Raw genomic sequence first — 14,310 nt, forward strand, 5'->3', positions numbered from 1 at the left:
TATTGTTTCTTTGCTGCCTCTCAATTCCCCAATACCCCAAATCATGAAATCCCGAATAAGCTAAAAGGATTGCATTTTATTTATTCTTCCATGAGGTGAAGCCACATTCTCTTCCCTACAAAAATGGGGAGTACGATAGTAGCAGAGACTGCTAATTGTACTTTGATATCCTTTTTGCCTGTTTGTTGGCTGTCCTAGTCCACCAAGAATAAAGGCTACATAACCTAGCTTTCCTTGAAGCTAGATATGGCAATATGATTAGATTCTTTCAACAGACTGAGCAGAAGTAGCACATGCAACTACTGGGATATTTCCTTTCCATTCTCTCCCTTTTTCCAGCTGGTTGGAATACTGGAATTACATCAGCCATCATGGACCACAGGTGACCTTGGGAATGAGGAGGCCACGGAGACTGATACTGAGATGTACCCCCCAGCAATTTCTTCAATGAATGCTGCTAGGAGTGATGGCACTAGATAGCCCACAGCTCTCAGCCCCCTCAGCTGCAGAGAGCCACCTTGCTCAAGGTCACAGCCATTCCAAGGTGGCCCACATCCATTGACAGATCACCGTGGGACTATAAAGGCCTGACCATTTTGGCCTACCTCAAGACAACTCTGAGGGATTGGCCACGGCTGCATCACAGCTTGACTTTTTCCTCTGCTCACTCCTGCTCTTCCACAAACCAACCAGACAGGCCTTCGTGTGGCTGCTCCCTCAGGCTGCGGTGCTGTTCGCCCACGTAGTCACAGAGCTAAATTCCTTCATGTCTTTCTGGTCTTTGTTCACAACCCACTATCCCAATGAGTCTTGCCCTGACTCTCCTACTTAATCCTGTAGACTATCTGCCCCACCAACACTTCTGATCCTTTTCATCCTGCTCTACTTTTTCTTTTTTCTGTATACCTTTCACCCTCTAATATACTATATCACTTAGTTATTTATTATGTTTTTATTCATTTTCTTTAGAGTAGGATGGAAGATCCCAATAGCATGAGGACAAGGATCTTGGTTTTGTACAATAATGTGTCCCATGCACCTACAATAATGCCTGGCACAGAGCAGGCATTCAGTAAATATTTGTTGAATGGGTGAATAAGTGAATAATTCTCAAGGAGAATTTTGCAGAATTCACTCTTCAGGACCCCCAATTCCAGAAATAGTTTGAAAAGAATTCCTTGGCAGCAGATTCACTGATATTATATATTCTATACAGTCCAATAAGAAAAAATTGGTCATGTATTTTTATGGAGTACCCTAAATCACTCCTTTTATAGTTTACATTCATTAGCATTTCATATACACACACACACACTATCTCTCTCAATTTCACACACACACACACACACACACACACACACATCTATAAAGATTATAATGCTTTATTTCATATGTAAGGCCTGTGATTTCTGTTCCAGTGAGATGACCATTGAAAAAGATTGATTTTCCCGAGAATAGGAAACTTAGAAAAAGCAAACCTGAATTTCTCAAGTGTGGTAATCCAGGACAGTTTGCTGGGCTACATGATAGGGTATAGTTACTTCTAACAGGAACCGTCTGTTCTCAAGTACAATTCATTGCAACTGAGTTTGGAAACTTTGTTTTGCTTCATATTACCAGCTTCTGAAAGAGGTCAGTATTTGTGAGGTTTCAGGAAGTTTACTTTGAAGTCAGCACTCCAATAGAAACATGAACTAGATCAGCTGAGCACCCATGGAGTTGGCCTGAGGATTTATTTCTGTAGCTCTGAACTCTTAGGGGGCTTTCCTCTCTTGGGCAAGTTCCCACTTTTTCATTTGTCTTAAGAGTTAGCAAAGGTTATCTAAATGTCATTGTGTGAATTAGAAAGGTAGTAATGGGGTTATGATTGAGTATAATCAAACCAATCATCTTTATAAAAAATAAAGAACATAATTTAAAAACATTTACAAGTAAAAAAGATCTTTGACTATGAATAAAATACTAATTGTTATTATTTACTAACTAATTATTAGTTATTAATAAGTGGTGGTGAGTGTACAGGTGTTAATTATATTCTCTTTTTGTTTGGGGTGGGTATGTTAATAACTGAGGAAAAAGGTAGATACTCCATCACGGCAGTTCTTTTGTTACCCCTGGAGTAATGTTGCCCTCGATCAAACTACCCCTCACTCATTCTGGCTTTGTGAAGCAAGTAGAGATTGGGATGTAATTTTAAAACATTAGACTTAACGCTCTAAATGGAGTTTATATTTGGGCAACTTTTCTACCCTTTCAAGACATTGTTCTGCAACAAATAATAAAGATTCATTAAGAGAAAGATTGCCTTCTTTAAAAATGTATTAAGAATCAAGTTTTAAAGACCTCACTGAACCCCTGTTTTGATCACTTTAATAGCCTCCAACTGGTTTTCAGTGAGACTTGATAATTATCATCAAATGGATAATCAGAAAGTCAGTGGAGGGTAACAATTAGAAGCTGTATTTTAGTTCATGCAGTTACCTTTAGCCTGGTCTCTCTCTTGGTTAAAATCTCCAGGAAGATTCTCTTACTTCTTCCATCTACCATCTTCTGGCGTCTTAATATTATTTTCTCAAACTCCTTGGCATTCAATACAGACTTTACTAATCCCTTGGCCTCAGTAGGCAGTCTTCTTCATAAACAATAAATAGCTCCTTGGCCTATTCATTAAAAGCATATTGCCATTCACAAACCAGCTCCTGGAATATTCCTGAAGTGGGCATGTGTTGCACTGCCCAGACCCATCTTTAAAACCAAGACATTAATTTCCCCAGTTATAGGAGTGTTGGCTACTGAGGACTCACAGCTGAATTCCTCGTCAGGCGCTGCCTCATCTAACATCTACTCCCCTCCCCCAGAAGTACCCATAGGCAAAAATTGGCCCACATAAAGGGGTACAATTGCTCCCTCATTTCAACTTCAGAAACTTTGAAAGACTATCCTAGTTCTAAAGCTATCCATGCAATTGCAGTGGCCTTTGTTGTCACTGCATCACAGTTCAACTCTCCTTCCACCCAGTCCCGTTTCTTTCACTCTCCCAAAGGTATTGATCCCAAATCCACTTCCCAGTAAATTTCCTATATGGTAATATCTATTTCAGAGTCTGCTTCCTAGTAAACCTGTGACCTGAGAGAATTCTCTTGGTCATAATCAAACCACCACTTTTAGTTATCATTTAATAAAATAAAATTTTGATGGTGACTTGTGTATTAGTCATAGCAGACTAACTTCTGTAATAAACAATCTCAAAATGTTAGTAGCTTAACCCAATAAAAATTTGCTTCTTACTCATCCCATGGTGCATTGCAGTTCAGTGGGGAGAGGGACAGTCATTCAGGGATCCAGACTCCTTCCGGCTTTTGGCTCCACCCTTTTCTAGGAGTTCTGTCCTTCAGCTGACAGATGAGGAAAGAAAATGAGAAAAATGCATAAGTTTGATGGCTTGAAAGAGTGCACATCAATTCTACTAACATTCCATTGGCCAGAACTCTGTCGTACGGCCACACTAAGACAAGGAAGGCTGAGGATCCCTAGCAGTCTCTGCTACTCATTTAAAGAACACCTGTGACTTTCAAATCTTCCATTTTCCATGACATGTGACATTCTTGTACCAACCTTCAACCTGCAAGGACTGAAAATTCCATCTTTATTAAAGATCTTAAAAGATTCATGGTCTCTCCACTTTAATAAAAGTCTCTGTAGGGTGTGTGTGTGTGTGTGTGTGTGTGTATCTTTAGCAAATAAGGGGTTTTTTAAATATGGGATTTTTTTAAAAAACAGAACAGTGATATTATTTTCATACCCAATAAAATTAATGACAATTCTTTAATATATCTAATATCCAGTATGTGTACACATTCTGGTTGTTCCTCAAAAGTCTCTTTCTGAAGTTCTTTTAATTCCTGGACAGGTACTGATAGTTATGTCATAGTTCCAGCAACTAACCATGACAATACTCCACCTAAACGTTCCCAAAACTCCTGAAGGATCCACTTACTTTTTCTCTTTGAACTGCTCTGACTGCCTTTGTCACAATCACAGCCATGCCTGTTTCAAAACCATAAACTAAACCTTCGTGGATTCCTGACATCAGCTGATGTTTTATCAATACTTGTATTTTCTTTTCTTTTCTTCAGATAGTCTTCATTTCCTTAGTTATCACTCTTTTAACCATGGCGCTGGCTAGCCCTTCAACAGCAACTCTTACAAATACCACGAGGCTTGGGGCCACTCCTGCTATCGTTTCTTCAGGACTAACATGATTTATAGGAAACTGCTCCTATATTCTGAGAAAAATCATTTCTTTAAAAAGATTTCCCAAATCTTCAAGTTCAATAATAAGGACATATGTTTACTCAATGACTTGTTTCAAATAGCACCTTATATCTTCAGATTGTAGTTGGGATCTTATGTAAAACCAAGTGAGTTGATTTCAAAAAGAAACTTTGAATTTCTCATTTTTTTACATCTTTTAATGTAGCGCAAATACTTCTCATCAAGAGATTAGAAAATAAACTAAAATTACCCAAACTGCTTTACATCTTTAGCCCCATCTCTTCTAGTACTTGTTTAAATGGTAAGAAGAAGCTTGATAGGAGATTTCTGAAAATAATTTCTAGAAGCCGACTTGTAATAAATCTACTGAGACTATTTTAACTTCTGCTAAAGATTCTATATCCCTTTGGGAATGTGTACCTTAGTGACTTCAGCTTCTGCTATAAACTCTGTCAAAGCACAAATTCAAACCCTAACCTGACATCCATTTCCTGTACATGACACATGATATTGACAATGTCCTACAAAGCTCAGAACAAGTACCCAGTTTCTCTCCCTCAAAAGCTTGGCTCTGCTTCGTCAACGTTGACTCCATTTTTACCAGGTCCTCACTTTCTGGTCACAAAGATGGTTGCTAACAACTTTGGAGCTACTTTCTTCAGGTCCATTTTCTGCGGAAAAGTGAGAGTTTGCTTCCCCAATTACTCAAACCAGTTCTGAGAAAGGAGACTCTTTGCACCTTATTGGAATGTTTTCATCTATGAACCAATCATTGAGTCAAGGGGATGAAAAACACTGGCAGGCTTATGCTAATCAGGGCCTACCCTTGGAACTGTTGGAGGAGGAGTCAATCCCACTCAAACCATATAACTGAGAAATTCAAGGTATTACTAGGAAGAAAGAAGAGATTATTGAGAAGGAAGCAACAAATGTTCACTGCAGTACTGAATCTAAAGTGACTGACTTGGACATTCTATCAAAATAAAATATAAAGTAAATTGTAGCTTTAAATAAATTGTTTTTTGCTTTGTCATACCTGTCCTCAAAGGAGTTACCACCGATGTCCCTACCAAGGGTGAATGTCTCTGCATGGGGTTCAAAGCCCACCATAATGATATCCACTAAAGATTTTTTTAGTTACTTTCAAGCTGTACATCTCTTATCAGATATGTCTCTTCAGTCTCCCTCCTGTAAACGTTTGTGATCCTACATTTTTGCAAAAAAAATCTTGATTATAAAAACAGTACATATTGGGACTTCCCTGGTGGCACAGTGGTTAAGAATCCGCCTGCCAATGCAGGGAACACGGGTTTGAGCCCTGGTCCAGGAAGATCCCACATGTTGCAGAGCAACTAAGCCCACGAGCCACAACTACTGAAGCCCGTGCACCTAGAGCCTGTGCTCCACAAGAACAGAAGCCACCACAACGAGAAGCCTGCGCACCGCAATGAAGAGTAACCCCCGCTCACCACAACTAGAGAAAGCCTGAATGCAGCAACGAAGACCCAATGCAGCCAAAACTTAATTAATTAATTAATTAATTTTACAAAAAAGTCTGGGAAAAAAAAAGCAGTACATGCTAACTTAAAGGTCAAGCAATATAAAAGTGACTAAAGTAGAAAATGGCAGTCCACCATATTTAGAGTGAACATTAGAGGTAGAATACAGGTTACAGATGTCTGGTTGCACACATTACTTGGATTTAAAAAGGAAATCGTGACTTTTACATTTTAACTGGGCTGTCCTACCTGGCATCAAAATGGCTTCATCAAAGTGGTCATGTGAAAAATACCTTACTTCTGTTTTGTTTGTTTGTTTGTTTGCTGTGTTTGTTTTCTTCTCTGCTAGCTGTCTATTTAGATCTCAGTCATCTTTCAGGGCCTACCTGAAATCACACCTCTTGATCTCTACTCTCTTTTTAAAACTGAACTTCTTCAATGCTCATAAACAAAACATAAAAACAAAAAGAGCATTTAAAAAATCTTTCCTAACTGCTCTAGTTCTCATTGACTTTCCTCTCTACTTAGAGCCTACACCACACAATTAGCGCATAACTACCAATTGTTAATATTGTTTGTTATTGTTCCATATGTATAAGAGTAAGTGAGAAGAATGTGGTGGAATTGTTTTATGGAGTCCTGGGCTGGGGTGGGGACTTACAGAATCATGATATAGCAATGAGTGCAAGGGAGGCATGGAAAGAGCTAGCCCTGGGAAATTACAGAAAATTGGGCTGTGAATTTAGAGCAGGGGTCTAGAGCAACTCCTGAGGCAGGCTTTGTACAAAAGCTAGAAGTCAAAACAAGGCAGTATGTCAAGGCCAAGAATTTGGTTAGAGATCTACAGGAATGAGAGAGGGTATATCAGGGCATGGATTAACAATAAAAATGATGATATACTATGCTTAGTTCAAATAATGTGTGAAATATAATTGATGTGTAACATCTAAAACATCAAAATAGCATCAAAACAACAAAAAAATTGCTCAATTTTACCAAAATTGTAAATGTGACTATCCTTTGGCTCAGCAATTCCACTTCTAGGATGTTATCCTAAAGAAATATTCACGCAACTGTACAAAGTGAATGTACTAAATACTGTTGATAAGAGCAAGAGATAAAAATGGAAACAACCAAAATAGCTATCTAAATGCCGGTTTGCTTACACTTTCCTCTACTATTCACATATACAGCAGAATAATAACCAGCTATTAAAAGAGAGGTAGATCTATGAACACTGGCATGGAAAGAGGTCCAAAATATATTTTAAAAGAAACTTTCAGAATAGTATATACAGCATGATTTCTTTAAAATATAAATTACACAGGTATTATTACATATATTTAATGACATTTTAAAAGAATTTTTTTGAAGCTTTATCATCTATTTGTATAAAAATCACCTAGAGTACATGTTAAAAATACATATTCCTGGGCTTCATACTAGATCTACTGATCTACTAGATCATACAAGATCTGCTACTGAACTAGTATACTAAACCTACAGAATCACAATCTATGGTGATTGAACCCCAGACTCTGCATAACAATCAGCCCACGTGAATCTTGTGCCCAATACAGTTTGGGGATTATTGGATTAATATAGTATTAACAGGGGTTCCACCCAGGCCAGGGAACTTGGAGGGCAAGCAAGGGTGGGGGATTGTGTGAGGGGTGGGTTGGTGGAGGACCGGGAGTTTTCCCTTTCATTTTGCTTTATATTCTTCTGCATTTTAAAACTCTTTATGAGGGAGAGACCTTCAAGATGGCGGAGGAGTAAGACGTGGAGATCACCTTCCTCCCCACAAATACACCAGAAATACATCTACATGTGGAACAACTCCTACAGAAAACCTACTGAATGCTGGCAGAAGACCTCAGACTTCCCAAAAGGCAAGAAACTCCACACATACCTGGCCGTGTGGCTAACAGGGTCTTGGTGCTCCTGCCGGGTGTCAGGCCTGTGCCTCTGAGGTGGGAGAGCCGAGTTCAGGACATTGGTCCACCAGAGACATCCCGGCTCCACATAATATCAAACGACAAAAGCTCTCCAAGAGATCTCCATCTCAACGTTAAGATCCAGCTCCACTCAACAACCAGGAAGCTACAGTGCTGGACACCCGATGCCAAACAACTAGCAAGACAGGAACAAAGCCCCATCCATTAGCAGAGAGGCTTCCTAAAATCATAATAAGGACACAGACACCCTAAAACACACCGCCGGACGTGGTCCCACCCACCAGAAAGACAAGATCCAGCCTCATCCACCAGAACACAGTCACCAGTCCCCTCCACCAGGAAGCCTACACAACCCACTGAACCAAACTTACCCACTGGGGGCAGACACCAAAAACAACGGAAACAACGAACGTGCAGCCTGCGAAAAGGAGACCCCAAACACAGTAAGTTAAACAAAATGAGAAGACAGAGAAACACAGAGCAGATGAAGGAGCAAGGTAAAAACCCACCAGACCAAAGAAAGGAAGAGGAAATAAGCAGTCTACCTGAAAAAGAATTCAGGGTAATGATAGTAAAAATGATCCAACACCTTGGAAGTAGAATGGAGAAAATACAAGAAACGTTTCACAAGGAGCTAGAAGAACTAAAGAGCAAACAAACAATGATGAACAACAAAATAAATGATATTTAAAATTCTCTAGAAGGAATCAATAGCAGAATAACTGAGGCAGAAGAATGGATAAGTGACCTGGAAGATAAAATAGTGGAAATAACTACGGCAGAGCAGAATAAAGAGGAAAGAATGAAAAGAATAGAGGACAGTCTCAGAGACCTCTAGGACAACACTAAACACACCAACATTCGAATTATAGGGGTCTCAGAAGAAGAAGAGAAAAAGAAAGGGACTGAGAAAATATTTGAAGAGAATATAGTTGAAAACTTCCCTAATATGGGAAAGGAAATAGTCAGTCAAGTCCAGGAAGCGCAGAGAGTCCGATACAGGATAAATCCAAGGAGAAACACGCCAAGACACATATTAATCAAACTGTCAAAAATTAAATACAAAGAAAAAATATTAAAAGCAGCAAGGGAAAAACAACAAATAATATACAAGGGAATCCCCATAAGGTTAACAGCTGATCTTTCAGCAGAAACTCTGTAAGCCAGAGGGAGTGGCAAGACATATTTAAAGTGATGAAAGGGAAAAAACTACAGTAAGATTACTCTACCCAGCAACTACAGTAAGATTACTCTACCCAGCAAGGATCTCATTCAGATTTGATGGAGAAATTAAAGCTAAGAGAATTCAGCACCACCAAACCAGCTTTACAACAAATGCTAAAGGAACTTCTCTAGGCAGGAAACACAGAGAAGGAAAACACCTACAACAACAAACCCAAAACAATTAAGAAAATGGTAATAGGAACATACACATCGATAACTACCCTAAATGTAAATAGATTAAATGCTCCAACCAAAAGACATAGACTGGCTGAAGGGATACAAAAACAAGACCCGTATATATGCTGTCTACAAGAGACCCACTTCAGACCTAGGGACACCTACAGACTGAAAGTGAGGGGATGGAAAAAGATATTCCATGCAAATAGAAATCAAAAGAAAGCTGGAGTAGCAATTATATCAGACAAAATAGACTTTAAAATAAAGACTATTACAAGAGACAAAGAAGGACACTACATAATGATCAAGGGATCAATCCAAGAAGAAGATATAACAATTGTAAATATTTATGCACCCAACATAGGAGCACCTCAATACATAAGGCAAATGCTAACAGCCATAAAAGGGGAAATTGACAGTAACACAATAAAAGTAGGGGACTTTAATATGCCACTTTCACCAATGGACATATCATCCAAAATGAAAATAAATAAGGAAACACAAGTTTTAAATGATACATTAAACAAGATGGACATAATTGATATTTATAGGACATTCCACCCAAAAACAACAGAATACACTTACTTCTCAAGTGCTCATGGAACATTCTTCAGGATAGATCATATCTTGGGTCACAAATCAAGCCTTGGTAAATTTAAGAAAATTAAAATTGTGTCAAGTATCTTTTCCAACCACAATGCTATGAGACTAGATATCAATAACAGGAAAAAATCTGTAAAAAATACAAATACAAACATGGAGGCTAAACAATACACTACTAAATAACCAAGAAATCACTAAAGAAGTCAGAGAGGAAATCAAAGAATACCTAGAAACAAATGACAATGAAAACAAGATGACCTAAAACCTAGGGGATTCAGCAAAAGCCGTTCTAAGAGGGAAGTTTATAGCAGTACAATTCTGCCTCAAGAAACAACAAATATCTCAAATAAACAACCTAGCCTTATACCAAAAGCAATTAGAGAAAGAACAAAAAACCCCCAAAGTTAGCAGAAGGAAAGAAATCATAAAGATCAGATCAGAAATAAATGAAAAAGAAATGAAGGAAACAATAGCAAGGATCAATAAAACTAAAACCTGTTTCTTTGAGAAGATAAACAAAATTGATAAGCCATTAGCCAGACTCATCAAGAAAAAAAGGGAGAGGACTCAAATCAATAGAATTAGAAATGAAAAAGGAGAAGTAAGAATTGACACTGCAGAAATACAAAGGATCATGAGAGATTACTACAAGCAACTATATGCCAATAAAATGGACAACCTGGAAGAAATGGAAAATTCTTAGAAATGCACAACCTTCTGAGACTGAACCAGGAAGAAAGAGAAAATATAAACAGACCAATAACAGCACTGAAATTGAGACTGTTATTAAAAATCTTCCAACAAACAAAAGCCCAGGACCAGATGGCTTCACAGGCGAATTCTATCAAACATTTAGAGAAGAGCTAACACCTATCCTTCTCAAACTATTCCAAAATATAGCAGAGGGAGGAACACCCGCAAAATCATTCTACAAGGCCACCATCACCCTGATACCAAAACCAGACAAAGATGTCACAAAGAAAGAAAACTACAGACCAATATCACTGATGAACATAGATGCAAAAATCCTCAACAAAATACTAGCAAAAGAACCCAACAGCACATTAAAAGGATCATACACCATGATCAAGTAGGATTTATCCCAGGGATGCAAGGATTCTTCAGTATACACAAATCAATCAGTGTGATAAAGCATATTAACAAATTGAAGGAGAAAAACAATATGATCATCTCAATAGATGCAGAAAAAGCTTTCAACAAAATTCAACACCCGTTTATGGTAACAACCCTCCAGAAAGTAGGTATAGAGGGAACTCACCTCAACATAATAAAGGCCATATATGACAATCCCACAGCCAACATCATTCTCAATGGTGAAAAACTGAAATCATTTTCTCCAAGATCAGAAACAAGACAAGGTTGTCCACTCTCACCACTATTATTCAACATAGTTTTGGATGTTTTAGCCACAGCAATCAGAGAAGAAAAAAAAATGAAAGGATTCCAAATTGGAAAAGAAGAAGTAAAGCTGTCACTGTTTGCAGATGATATACTATACATAGAAAATCTTAAAGATGCTACCAGAAAACTACTAGAGCTAATCAATGAATTTGGTAAAGCAGCAGGATACAAAATTAATGCACAGAAATCTCCTGCATTCCTATACACTAATGATGAAAAATCTAAAAGAGAAATTAAGGAAACACTCCCATTTACCACTGCAACAAAAAGAATAAAATACCTAGGAATAAACCTACCTAAAGAGACAAAAGACCTGTATGCAGAAAATTATAAGACACTGATGAAAGAAATTAAAGATGATACAAACAGATGGAGAGATATACCATGTTCTTAGATTGGAAGAATCAACATTGTGAAAATGACTATACTACCCAAAGCAATCTGCAGATTCAATGCAATCCCTATCAAACTACCACTGGCATTTTTCACAGAGCTAGAACAAAAAATTGCACAATTTCTATGGACACAAAAAAGACCCTGAATAGCCAAAGCAATCTTGAGAAAGAAAAACTGAGCTGGAGGAATCAGGCTCCTGGACATCAGACTATACTACAAAGCTACAGTAATCAAGACAGTATGGTACTGGCAGAAAAACAGAAATATAGATCAATGGAACAGGATAGAAAGCCCAGAGATAAACCACGCACATATGGTCACCTTATGTTTGATAAAGGAGGCAAGAATATACAATGGAGAAAAGACAGTCTCTTCAATAAGTGGTGCTGGGAAAACTGGACAGCTACAAGTAAAAGAATGAAATTAGAACACTCCCTAACACCAGACACAAAAATAAACTCAAAATGGATTAAAGACCTAAATGCAAGGCCAGATACTATAAAACTCTTAGAGGGAAACATAGGCAGAACACTCTAGGATATAAATCACAGCAAGATCCTTTTTGACCCACCTCCTAGAGAAATGGAAATAAAAACAGAAATAAACAAATGGGACCTAATGAAACTTAAAAGCTTTTGCACAGCAAAGGAAACCATAAACAAGACGAAAAGACAACCCTCAGAATGGGAGAAAATATTTGCAAATGAAGTAACTGACAAAGGGTTAATCTCCAAATTTTACAAGCAGCTCATGCAGCTCAATACCAAAAAAACAAACAACCCAATCCAAAAATGGGCAGAAGACCTAAAGAGACATTTCTCCGAAGAAGATATACAGATTGCCAACAAACACATGAAAGGATCCTCAACATCACTAATCGTTAGAGAAATGCAAATCAAAACTACAATGAGGTATCACCTCATACCAGTCAGAATGGCCATCATCAAAAAATCTACAAACAATAAATGCTGGAGAGGGTGTGGAGAAAAGAGAACCCTCTTGCACTGTTGGTAGGAATGTAAATTGATACAGCCACTATGGAGAACAGTATGGTGGTTCCTTAAAAAACTAAAAACAGAACTACCATATGACCCAGCAATCCCACTACTGGGCATATACCCTGAGAAAACCATAATTCACAAAGAGTCATGTACCACAATGTTCATAGCAGTTCTATTTACAATAGCCAGGACATGGAAGCAACCTAAATGTCCATCAACAGATGAATGGATAAAGAAGATGTGGCACATATATACAATGGAATATTATTGGGCCATAAAAGGAAATGAAACTGAGTTATTTGTAGTGAGGTGGATGGACCTAGAGTCTGTCATACAGAGTGAAGTAAGTCAGAAAGAGAAAAACAAATACCATATGCTAACACATACATATGGAATCTAAAAAGAAAAAAAGAAAAAAAATGGTTCTGAAGAAACTAGGGGCAGGACAGGAATAACGACGCAGACATAGAGAATGGACTTGAGGACACAGGGAGGTTGAAGTGTAAGCTGGGACAAAGTGAGAGAGCGGCATGGACATATATACACTACCAAATGTAAAATAGATAGCTAGTGGGAAGCAGCCGTATAGCACAGGGAGATCAGCTCGGTGCTTTGTGACCACCTAGAGAGGTGGGATAGGGAGGATGGGAGGGAGATGCAAGAGGGAGGAGATATGGGGACTATGTATATGTACAGCTGATTCACTTTGTTATAAAGCAGAAACTAACACACCATTGTAAAGCAATTATACTCCAATAAAGATGTTAAAAAAAATTAAAAAATAAAATGAAAATAAAAAAAAAAGAAAATCAATTATACTTTAAAATGAAATAAAAATTAAATTAAAAAATAAAATTCTGTATGAGAATTTATTACTTATGTAATAATCTATATCTACTAGAGATTTTGAGATTTAGAAGATGGAAACATTAAATTTTGATTTTCTAGGTCATGTAAATGAGGAAATACATTACCAGTTTAGCTCATTCAAGAAAAGAAAAGACTATCAAATCAAAGAGTACAAATTTGACAATATAAGAGTTAAACTTCCTTCATTTATTCAACAAATATTTGCTGAGCATCTGTGTTCCAGGTACTGTTCTATGTGCTGAAGATGTAACAAAGAACATTAGACAAGGTTCCTACCCTCAGGGAAATTACTTTAAAATGGGGGAGGAGACAGATCAAAAAGTAAATAATGGAGCAAGGTAATTGCAGGTGGTGTTAAGTTACAGAGTGATAGAGAGTAGAGTGGGGGTGAGGTGGGGGGTAAGGGAGGACTTTTTTCAGGAGGTGCTTTTTGACTAAGACCTGAAAGATGACAAGAAACAATCACATGAAAAGTTGAGCAAGAGCCACAATCTTGATCTGGGGAAGAGCTTGCCATATTTAAGGGAAAGAAAAGAACTCAGTGAGGCTAGAGCAGAATGAGCAGGAGTGTGGTACCAGACAAGGGTGGAGAGGTAGCCAAAGCTAGATCATGTATAGTTCTGTAAAGAATTTAGATTTTATTCTAGGAAGCTGGTGACTGATTTTAAGAAGGAAGTGATGTTATCTCTTTTACATTTTAAGTATAACTTTCATATCCTTTGACCTGATATTTTCATTTAGAGGCATTTTCCCACAAAAAATGTTTACAAAGATGTTCATAATTAGAATTTTATATTGAAGATAACCCAACAATACAGTGAATGTGTAAGCAAAAAATGATTTAGAAATATATCAAATAGTATGGGAATTCCCTGGCGGTCCAGT

The sequence above is a fragment of the Balaenoptera acutorostrata genome, chromosome 2 (genome assembly GCF_949987535.1).
Source record: "Balaenoptera acutorostrata chromosome 2, mBalAcu1.1, whole genome shotgun sequence".
Classification (NCBI taxonomy): Eukaryota; Metazoa; Chordata; class Mammalia; order Artiodactyla; family Balaenopteridae; genus Balaenoptera; species Balaenoptera acutorostrata.